This window comes from Psammomys obesus, unplaced genomic scaffold (genome assembly GCF_907164565.1).
Source record: "Psammomys obesus unplaced genomic scaffold, mPsaObe1.curated_primary_1811, whole genome shotgun sequence".
Lineage (NCBI taxonomy): Eukaryota > Metazoa > Chordata > Mammalia > Rodentia > Muridae > Psammomys > Psammomys obesus.
Window position 1 is genome coordinate 10944298 of NW_026595981.1, and position 8765 is coordinate 10953062.

Genomic DNA, 8765 nt, shown 5'->3' on the forward strand with positions numbered 1-8765 from the left:
TGTGTGTGTGTGTGTGTGTGTGTGTGTGTGTGTGTGTGTGTGTGTGTTGGGTGTGTGTTGGGTGTGTGTGTGTGTGTAAATGACGTCTGTCCTGGTTGCCCTTGTGACCCGTCACACCTATTTTGACACAGCTTGAGGGCATCATGTGCTGTGAATCTCGGGCTCTCATTAATTTCAGTCACCTGACGCCTGGGGGAGCGTGTGCTTGGCAGGGGATCAGGCTCTGTCCCACGCTTTTGTGCAGGGAGGTGGTTTTGGTAGGCCAGACTAGAGGAACTTTGCTTTGTGGTGCTATTTGGTGAAATCACAGTGATGATGAGTTTGCATTTCACAAGTTTCCACTGATTTCCGGGCTCTGCCTACTGGGCTACGCTATTTCCAAAGCTCTGAGTAGAGCTCACAGGTACACAGAAGAGTGCAGGCAAGGGAAAGGGATTTTCAGCTGGTCCAGCTAGATGGGCCTCCATGAAGGAGGAGCTGAGTGACCGCTAACTACCGCTAGCTACTTGGCGATTTGTTCTTGTAGGCAGCCTTGCCAACAAGTCTTCGGACGGCAATGGCTGGGGACTCACACTCTCGTGGGACCTCACTCAGGTTAGGAGGTCAAACAGTAAACGAGCAGATGAGGGAGGACCATCCACGGCCTGATGCGCCAAATCAAAGAATTCATCGTTGTTCTCTCCCTGCTCCTCCCCCGCAAACATCCGGTGTTCTCTCCCAGCCTCCCCCCTACCCCCCTCCAAACATTTGGGCATGGTGGCACACGCCTGTAATCCCAGAGAGGCAGAGGCAGGCAGATCGCTGTGAGCTCGAGGCCAGCCTGGTCTACAAAGTGAGTCCAGGGCAGCCAGGGCTACACAGAGGAACAAGGTGGGGAGCGATAGAGGATGGATGACTCCTCTGGTCTTCACACACGTGTGTGTACACGTACAAGGCACACATGTACACAAAAACACCCGAAGCTTGCTAAGGCTACACAATGTGCCCAGCGTCACTTGCTTAGTGACAAACTCTGGATGGGATGCTTGTGCCTGGGATGTCTGTTCCCTCTCCTTCCTGCAAGCTAGGTTTGGTTTCCCCAGGCTACAGTGCGCAGACACGGAAATCCCCAGTCCTTGGCGCGGTCCTAGGCGCCACCATCTTTTGAGAAGCTAAATTTGAGTCACGGAATCTGCATTCAAACTGAAAATACACGACTCGAGAATACATTCTGATTTACATGTAACGACAGCAAACTGGCTCATGGTTGGGAATATAGTAATTCTGGATAAACATGAATTTTCTGCTTTACAGAGAAACAAAACTTTTCTTATTGCAAAGAACATGAATCTGTAATTAGTCTTAACTGCCAAATCGACAGTTGTGCCAGGAGTTTCAGGAAAGGGGTTGGGGGAGGCAACTGAACGCTGTTCAGCAAGACTGCCGGGGACAGAGAACTCTGAGGTGCTCTGGGCGCCCCAGGAAGGGCCGTCCCCCTGGGAAAAGCTGCATTCTCAAAGTGGGTTCCTCCAGTCCTTAAATCTCATTCAGACCTTTTTGTGCTGTTGAGAATTCCCTCAGACGAAAAATCCCTCACTGGTTATGCTTTACCAAAACTGGTCATGTTCCAAAATCACTACCTTATCTGACTGATGTGGGTCTGGAGTTTACCTCTGGTATCACACTTTTCCTCTTACCGTGATGGGTGAGAGGAATATAAGGTGGCGGGGCGGGGGGAGAGAGGCAGCTAGAACCACAGAACATGTGCCCTCCCTTGCTTGTGTCTTGATCTCTGGCTAAGAGTAGCCAGAGTGTTGTCCTGGTCTCATGTTGGGTGCCTAAGTGTATGCGGGTTGGCACTCACCCCAGCCACAGCACGATTATCCTGAAGTTCAGATTTCCCCAGGAAACTGCTTTTCTCAATTGCTCTTTTTTTGGGGACATTCTGTGGGCATCAGTTTCTCAGAATGATGAGACAGGAAAGCAAACGGAAACACATCACCCTGTGTCCCTCCCAATTCCTGTCACTGTTTTCCTGAACTAGCTTTTCAGCTCTTTTAAGGATGAGTTAACTCCATTGTCTTCCTTTACTAACCTACTTAGGGCTGAATGCTTAAGGACGGGAAAGAAAGCCATCAAAGAAAAGCATCTTTCCACGCAATAAAAGCTTGGGGTTGGGTGTCAAAGTATCCCAAAGATTGTAGCATCTTATTAGAATTGGTGACTTTTTTTTTTTTTTTTTGCCCCCACAAAGCTTCCTTTCTCTTTATTATTCTCACTTGGCTCGAAAGACTTTACTTTTTGTCCAGCCAAAAAAGCACAAGATTCAAACACTAAGCATTCAAGTATTGAATATATTACAGTATGTGACGCTGGCTTTGCCAGCCCATTGGCTTAAACACAAGAATCCAAAATGGAAACTGTACCGAATAAAGGCTTAAACATAAGTTCTGGGAAATGTCTTTAGATTTAATTTATTTTTTTAAAATTTAACCCCATTAGTCATTTCATGTAAGTGGTCCCAAAGAGATATTCATCCATCCCTGGTTTTAATGTATATGCCACAGGGACTCGAAGCACTGTAAACAGAGAGGCTGTCACTGATTTTCAAAGGACAGTTTGTTTAGTTATAGGTCACTTGAAATTAACCATAATTAAAAGAGCCATGCACTCTACCTCCTGCAAGTTAGCTACCTGCAAGGTTATTCCAAATACCCTGTGTTGGCTAAGCCACATCAAGCTCACTGGCCAACGCTACTTCCTTATGGATATTACGTAAGATGGCCATGTACCATGCCTTTCCCACATGCCTGCATGGAGAGATCATGCTGCTCCCGAATTCTGCGATAAAGCTCTCAGTCCTGCTTTGTCACTACCCGAGGGCTTAGGGTTCCCCCTGTTCTCATGACTGGGAGAGCGTCTCTTCCCTTCCCTTGTACGTCCCCTGCGTCTGTAGAGGAGTCACATACATCAAGATAGCTATCTTCTTTGAATGGGAAAAGTCGTTTATTATCTGTTGGCGTACTTATAAAATAAGTAGAGGCTAAGAACTGAGGCAGGTCAACTCACCGCAGTTAGTCCAATCTTGATCCTTTTCTGGCCAATATGAGAATGAAATAGTATTCGCTCAACCCTTCCTTTTTACAGATAAGAATTTATGAGTGAGGCTTTTGTGTGACTTACAATTGCCCCTCTGTTATAGATTAAGATGTTATTAATCCTTTTCCCCCTTTAGGCTTTGCTTTTTGGGGGTAGGGGGTGAGGCAAAGTCTCAATATATACATATCCTAAGCCGGCTTTGAACTTGTGGTCCTTCTGTCTTAGCCTCCCAAGTGCTGGGATTACAGGTATTTGTGGCCATTTCAGCTGAAGTCCTATTAGCATCTTTAGATACGAGTCAGTCTACATAAGCTCTCGGAGCGGCACCTCCGACCCAGCACTGTGAATGCCGGAGGTCACTCACGCTTTAATCTCTTACAATGCTTGCGCTATCCTCACGGCACCTTTTAGGCATTGCATCCTTAAACAACCTTGCTTAATTATAGTGTCGACACTCCCCCACCCCACACCACTCAGGAGAAGTTGTCAATATTGGCCTTCCTCAACCTGCTTATAAATTCTGAGACACCAAATTAATTCATTATAATATAGAGAAATGTGGGTGAAAGAAAGATCCTATGAGCATACTGTTCAAATGGAGCAGAAAAGGGAAATCACAGAATAATAATTTTTAAAATGCACGAACAGTAGTATTAAGAGTGAATTTAATTAGTTATTTAAAATTTTAATTTTATCATCATCATCACCATCACCGCCATCATCATCATCAGTGCGTGGGAGTAGAGGTGTGCGTGTGCCATGGCATGTAGAGGGCAGAGGACAACTTTCAGGAGTCAGTTCTCCTGCATTGTCAGATTTGTGTAGGAAGCCCTTTCGCCCACCGAGCCATCTTACTAGCCCAGTGGGGTTAAGAGCTGAGCTCCCTGAAGTAGTATGAAAACGGAGGAGGCACAGCTGGAGAGGATGATCAGTATCAGGGGGGTGAACGGGGAAAGTGGAAGCCTCATTCTGATTCCACCTATAGACAGAAAAACATCAGCTTCTGGCTCAAAAGAACATTTGCAAGAGCTCCCACACACGCCACAGCCACAGGGGATTTGGGGGTAGAAGAATCGAGAATACCGTCATCTCTGAATTTAGATGGATAAATATTTCCAAAGGAGTTATGTCCCCAAAGTCTCCACGGGAAGAGCTTGGTGTAGGGGCTGGAGAGACAGCTCAGTGGTTACCATCAGTGCATGCTCTCCCAGAGCACCCTGGTTAGTTCCTAGCCCGGACATGGAGGCTCACAACTATTCATAACTCCCATTCCAGGAGCCCCAATGTCCTCTTCTGACCTCCAGGGGCACCAGGCATGCATGCAATGCATAGACATACATACAGGTAAAATGCTCAGACACCTGAAAATGTTTTAAATATATCTGGCTTTCTATCAGGGTGGCTCCCATTTACAAATATTCTTCCTCTGGAGCTGTGTTTAGAAAATTCGGCTATTTCTTCAAAGAGAATAAAAAACAGACTCCTCTTAGTGACAGATTCAAATTTTTTAAAGTCTATATCCTCATGCTAGGTGGAGTATCAAATGCACAGTTTTCTAGCTTCGGATGGCAGGCGACCGAGTCCCCAAGGTTCCTCTTTCATTGGGCTACTCCCAAGAAATACTAAAATGGTGCAGGCCTCAAACCCCACAGCATTGCTCACTTGGAGTCAGAGGGGGACGGAGGAAAGAAAAGGGAGAAAGGGGCAGCACGGTGTGGGAAGAAAAAAGGTTTACTCTTGCTTTGATGGGGCACACATTAGAAAACTCCCAAGAGGTCACCATGAAGCCAAAGCGTAGACTTGGTAAAAGGACTAAAGAGAATTATTTCCAGCCCTTAAGGAGGTTAAGGAAGACTGTGCATGAGCTGTGCATAGAGCCCTGACTCCAAGGGCGGGGCTATAGCACATATCTGAACTGTGTGAGGTTTCCAGGAAAGTACCACGATTTAAAAAGAAAAAAAGAAAAACTTTACTCTCAGACCACAAGCATATCCTAATTGAAACTTACTCCTCCCTACCCTCACCCCCCACCATTTGTAAAAGTGTGCTGTGCCCATGACAATTTAACTTCTTTTAAGCCAGGAGTCTACAAAGAACTCAAATCCTTGGATGAGAAGAATTTAAAATTTAGACTGTTTCATGCGTGTGTGTGTGTGTGTGTGTGTGTGTGTGTGTGTGTGTGTGTGTGTTCAGGTAAGCTCACCAGAACACCAGGTGTTGAGTTAGGATGTCTTCCTCGACTGCATCTCTATCTTATTTAAGACACTCTCTCAACCTGGTGCTCATGGTTTTGCCTCGGCTGCCTGGCTAATAAGCTCCAGATTCTGGTGGTCTCCACCCTGTCCCCAGCACTGGGGTTACTGATATATGCCTCCATACCCTAGTTTTACACGGGTGCTGGGGATCTGAATTTAGTTCCTCATACCTACAAGAGTTTGTGTAACTCTTGAAGGAGGTTGACCAGATGGCTGTATTCTTCACACCTAATTTTGCAAGTGTCTGAGTAATTTAGTTTTCCTTGACTGCCCACTCTCTGGCTGGTGTATGTATTTATGTATGTACATACATATGTGTGTATGTATTTCCAAATGTCCTTACATTGTTTTAACTTTACTTTTAAGGGGTTGACTTTTTTTTTTCCACTAAATCTAGTGCAGTCTTGAGAATTGAGTTAAGATACTTTATTCTCCCCTTATGCAAGACAATGACTCTGGTTGTGGTTTGGTGTCCCTTCCGTAAACTCTACCATTATTATGCAACTATGTGGCTCAAGTTTGCGTAGCTGGAATGCTTTCTCTATGATTCTTTAATTTTTTTTACTATCAAAAAATTTCTATTCATTAGCAATTTAGCTATTTTTGTTTATGGAATACAATTCTTTTGTATAAATATTTTATGGCTTTCCAATTTTTCCCAGTTGACTCCTCAGCCCTTATTTCTGTAGACTCCTTTTTGGGCTTGAGAATTTCCTTGATGAATATGATGTGATTTGATAGAGTCCCTGTCCCTTCTTTTCCCTCCTTTACAAAGTGTTTTGTTTTGTTTGGTTTGGTTTTAAACCTTTTAAGTCCACTTAGTGCTGCCTGTGTGTGAATGGGCAGCCTCTAAGGGGGCCACAGTCCTGCAGAAAACTGACTCTCCCCCTCAAAAGCAGCCATCAGTTGCCGAGAGCTCCTCAGGGAGAGGTGGGACACCATGATCCCCTCCCCCATCCATGCTGAGGTATCAGCTGGCTTGCTCTTGTACAGGTCTTGTACATGCAGTCACTGACTTTAATTTCATGTGTGCAATAGCCCTGCATATGCAGCAAACACTGGTTCCTTGTACATATTCACTACCTCTGGCTCTTACAGTCTTTCTACTTCCTCTTCTATGATGATCTTTGAGTCTTGGTATGAGGGAGTATGAGAGAGATCATCAAAACTTGAACTTCAGAGCTGGGTGTAGAGGTACATTCCTGTAATCCCAGCACTCAGGAAGGCAGAAGCAGGCAGATCTCTGAGTTTGAGGTGAGCCTGGTCTACAAAGTGAGTTTAGGATAACCAAGGCTGCACAGAGAAACCCTGTCTCAACACTTCCCCCCCCCCAAAAAAAAAAACAAAAGGCAAAACAGCAGCAACAACATAACAACAACAAAAAAACCAAAAACTTTGAACTTCAGCCAGGCGTGGTGAGGCAGAAGCAGAAGCAGGCAGATCTCTGAGTTTGAGGCGAGCCCGGTCTACACAGCAAGATCTAGGCCAGTCAGGGCTACATAGTAAGATCCTTTTTCAAAAACAAAACTATTAATTTCAACATCCTAGTGACTATTAAGTTCATAGAGTATTTTTTTGTGCTCTGCCCCCCAAAGTCATGATTTAACTTTTTTCCTTCTATACCATAACCTCCCACCTTCTTTCCCATCTGAATCCTAAGTAGACTGAGACAGGGGAGTTAGTTGGACTTCTTGCATTCCCATGGGGATGGCCTGAGGCAACTATTAGTTAGCTCCTGCTGACCTGCTTCCCATTGCATTTCGAGCCGCACATCTCAAACGTTTTCAGCTAGTTTTTGAACTAATTTCCATATAGAGAAAACTACTAATTTGTTCATGTGAGTCAAGTTGGTTTTGCGTCTTGCAAATGACGAATAAGTAATTCCAACAGCCATGTCTCATTCATTTTCTCCGTTACTGGGTCCAGTTCATTCTACTTCCGAAATACGTCTGGACTATTTCCAAACACCTACTCTGCTGTGACCTCTAATCCAGACTTCGTTTCTGCAGCTCTGGGGATCAAATGCTATCAGCCTTATACACGCCAGACCAACACGCGGCCTCCCCTCTCCACTTGGCTGCACCCTCGGTCCCCAAAGCTTATTACCCACGCCCAGCCCCTTTCAACAACTGTAATCCATTACTGGTCATTAAATCAATTTACTGAGTTATGACTAATATGAATTTGTAAACCGATATGGAAAGTGTCAGGCTTTATAACATACGTTAAGGGTAATTTTAGGTATGCGGAGCTCTGTGGTTTTATTTGTGTGTGGGGGTGTGTGTGTACATGAGTGTGTAGAGGTGTATGACATCAGAGGAGGACAGTGGGGGACTTCCCCCATCACTGTCTGCCTGATTATTTTGAGACAGGGCCCTGTCACTACACTGGAAGCCCACTGTTTGGCCGGGCTGGCTGGCTGGCGAAATCTTGGAATCTGCCCGTCCTCAGCCAGAAGCACAGGGCTTACAGGCGCGTGCAGCCCTGCCAGGATTGTTACCCCAGCCCTTGCTCTCACTGAGCGTCTCCCAACCTGTTTGTGTCGAGGCTGAGTCTCACTCTGTAGCACAGGCTGGCCTTGTACTCACAGCAATCCTCCTGTGCCTCGGCTATGTGAGCGTCGAAATTTCAGGTGTGAGCCATCATGCCCACTCTCAAGTTTTTAAATAGCCACCACACAAAATATTTAAAATACATAAATGCATATACGTGTAGGGTCTCCGTGTCTCTGTGTACAATGTTTCTTGTTGTAAGATTGTAGCAAAAAAATTTATTTAAAATTTTCATATTTTAAATTTTAAAATGTTAAATTAAAAGTATATAGAACATAAGAATGTTACAAAAGTAGGGTTGGAGAGGCAGTGCGGTGGTTCTTGCTGATGCATAAGATTTATTTGCTCGGAGACAAGCTCTCAAGAAGCAACGGATGATCCTGAACTCCCTGTCCTTCGGCCCACATCTGCCAAGTGCTGGGACCGGATTTGTGCGCCATCCCACCTGCGCTATGTGAAGAAGCAGAGCATTGTGGGTACTAAGTAAGTACTGTATCAACCTTAGCTTCATGTCCAGCCTCATAAAAATGAGGCTTAAACTTAAGTCAACACTTAAAACAAGGAATTTAAACTTTTAGAAACATCCCTTAAAGGAAATTAATAAATAAACACAAGTGTTTTATTTGGTCATATGTTTTGTTTTAGACAGCATCTCACTGTATGGTCTTGGCTGACCTGAAACTCACTATGTAGATCAGGCTGACCTTGAACTCACAAGAGACCTGCCTGCCTCTGCCTCATGAGCATTGCCACCACACCCAGCCAAAAACAAGTTTTTTAAGAGCTCAAAGCTGGTAGAAAGAAAGGAAGAAAGGAAGGAAGGAAGGAGAGAGAGAAAGAAAGAAAGAAAGAAAGAAAGAAAGAAAGAAAGAAAGAAAGA